A 2,637-nucleotide genomic window follows, 5' to 3' on the forward strand; every position below is an offset into this window, starting at 1 on the left:
AATTTCCAGGGTCTGCGGCCAAAATGTTTGCATGCCCAAGGTTTTAATACACCTTCCAGAGTATTTTCGCGATAATATTCGGCATTTATTCTGATGCCACGGTCGATTGATACGAGCGGAGAGCGACCATCGGCTGTTATGGCGGCCCACGCCATCACCATGGCCGACGCTTGAGTTCTGGTGGCAAACCGAAGGTGCACATTTTCAGCTGACCTCTTTGGCAACTAAGCACGATCATTTTGTTTGTTTGCAAACTGCTGGACAACGAATGTTTTCTCATCGGAGAAAACCAAATTCGGCAGTTCACCACTTTCGACCAATCGAAGCAACTCATTAGGTCTTTTGATTCTATTTTCTTTCTGTTGCGGTGTAAGTTCTTGTACTTTTTGGAATTTCAATGGCTTTACCCCGAGAGCTCATTTTTCAATATTTGTCGAATGGAATATTGCGATATGTGTTCAGCTCACGAGCCATTTTTCGTCCACTGCGACGCAGGTTTCGATAAAGTCGCTTCTTTACTTTTCGAACCATTTCTGCTGATGTTGATGTTTTCTTCCGTTCACTTCCTTGACGTCGGCCTACGCTACCAGTATCACGGTAACGAGCGATGGTACGAGACACAAAGGATTTATTCACATTTAAATGCTGGAGTCCTCTAACGATTCTAACCACTTGTGGTTTTCCAGCCAAATATAAAGAAATCACACTATCACGCTTGAATTCCATCACGAATAACTTTTTTTCTAGAAAATTCTCAGCAAAATGCTTTTGTACGCTTGTAAACAATATAATGAGCTTTCACTGGAATAATTTTAACAGCTGTCGGACGAGTGGCTTAGATATGACAGCAGTATGAAGTTAGTTGCACTTTTTTCATCTCACCTTATAGTTGTACAACTAATATTTCTGGGCTTAGAAAAGGTATAAGCACAAATAATAGCATTTTGGAAAGGTAAGAGTGTCAGCTATAATCAATTTTGTTGACCCCCAAAATGGTCAATTTTTCGACTTTTTGGGGGTTTTATATCCGATTTGACTATAACTTCCGAACCGAAAATCGTATCATGCGACCACTTTTTGGATAGGTAATTTAAAACGGTATTTAAGCTTTAAAGCGATACCTATATTGACTATATCAGGTAAGTAGTTCCGGACTTTCGGATCAAAAATCTGGGTCCCAGGATCCATCCCCCAAGAAAATAGTAGAAAAAAAAATCAGGAGAAAAAATTATTAAATTAAATTATAATTATTATTATTATTATTATTATTATTATTATTATTATTATTATTATTATTATTATTATTATTATTATTATTATTATTATTATTATTATTATTATTATTATTATTATTATTATTATTATTATTATTATTATTATTATTATTATTATTATTATTATTATTATTATTATTATTATTATTACTATTATTATAATTATTTTATTATTATTATTATTATTATTATTATTATTATTATTATTATTATTATTATTATTATTATTATTATTATTATTATTATTATTATTATTATTATTATTATTATTATTATTATTATTATTATTATTATTATTATTATTATTATTATTATTATTATTATTATTATTATTATTATTATTATTATTATTATTATTATTATTATTATTATTATTATTATTATTATTATTATTATTATTATTATTATTATTATTATTATTATTATTATTATTATTATTATTATTATTATATTATTATTATATTATTATTATTATTATTATTATTATTATTATTATTATTATTATTATTATTATTATTATTATTATTATTATTATTATTATTATTATTATTATTATTATTATTATTATTATTATTATTATTATTATTATTATTATTATTATTATTATTATTATTATTAGTATTATTACTAGAGTTAAGCCAAATATAATTTACATTTCCTTTTACCATCTAGTTAGTGGGCCAAGAGCATTTATCACTTGGAAAACACTTCCCCATTGCTCCTTGAATACATTTGAACGGTATCTCTGCGAAATCCCCTTGCAAGAAACGAATTTTTTTCTACTCTTCAACTAATTTATTAGAATGACTTGAATTTGTTATTTTTTATTTTTTGATTTCCAATTTTTATACACTACATCACATAAGGGCAAGGAGAAGGAAGCGAGTTAGATCCATAGTTACTTTTGAGGATCTTCATAGAATCACTTACTGAGTCGATTTATGTATGCCAGTCCGTCTAGCCATGTATTTTTTGAACAAAATGCAGGTCGCATTTATTATCCGATTGAGAAGAAATGTTCCAAAAAAAATTTGAATTGGCACAAGGACGAACATTGTTGAAATTGGTGAGAATCGTTTCCAATTTAGATATAGCTCCCATAAATATCTTCAACTGATTTCGGATTAATTGTGCACCAAATGTCCAATAGCGGCCCAAATGACCTGAATTTTGGCAAATCCAAACGAATTCAGTCCAAAAGTAAGTACCTCAAATTTGGAAATCGGTTCAGATATAGCTCGCATATATGCACATGCGTAATATGCACTCCACAACAATGATCGTTGCAGATATTTTATAAAACTCGGAAACACCTTTGCAAATTTTATTAAGATCGACTAATGTTTCGATATTGCTCCCATAC

This window comes from Musca domestica, unplaced genomic scaffold (assembly GCF_030504385.1).
Source record: "Musca domestica strain aabys unplaced genomic scaffold, Musca_domestica.polishedcontigs.V.1.1 7, whole genome shotgun sequence".
Lineage (NCBI taxonomy): Eukaryota > Metazoa > Arthropoda > Insecta > Diptera > Muscidae > Musca > Musca domestica.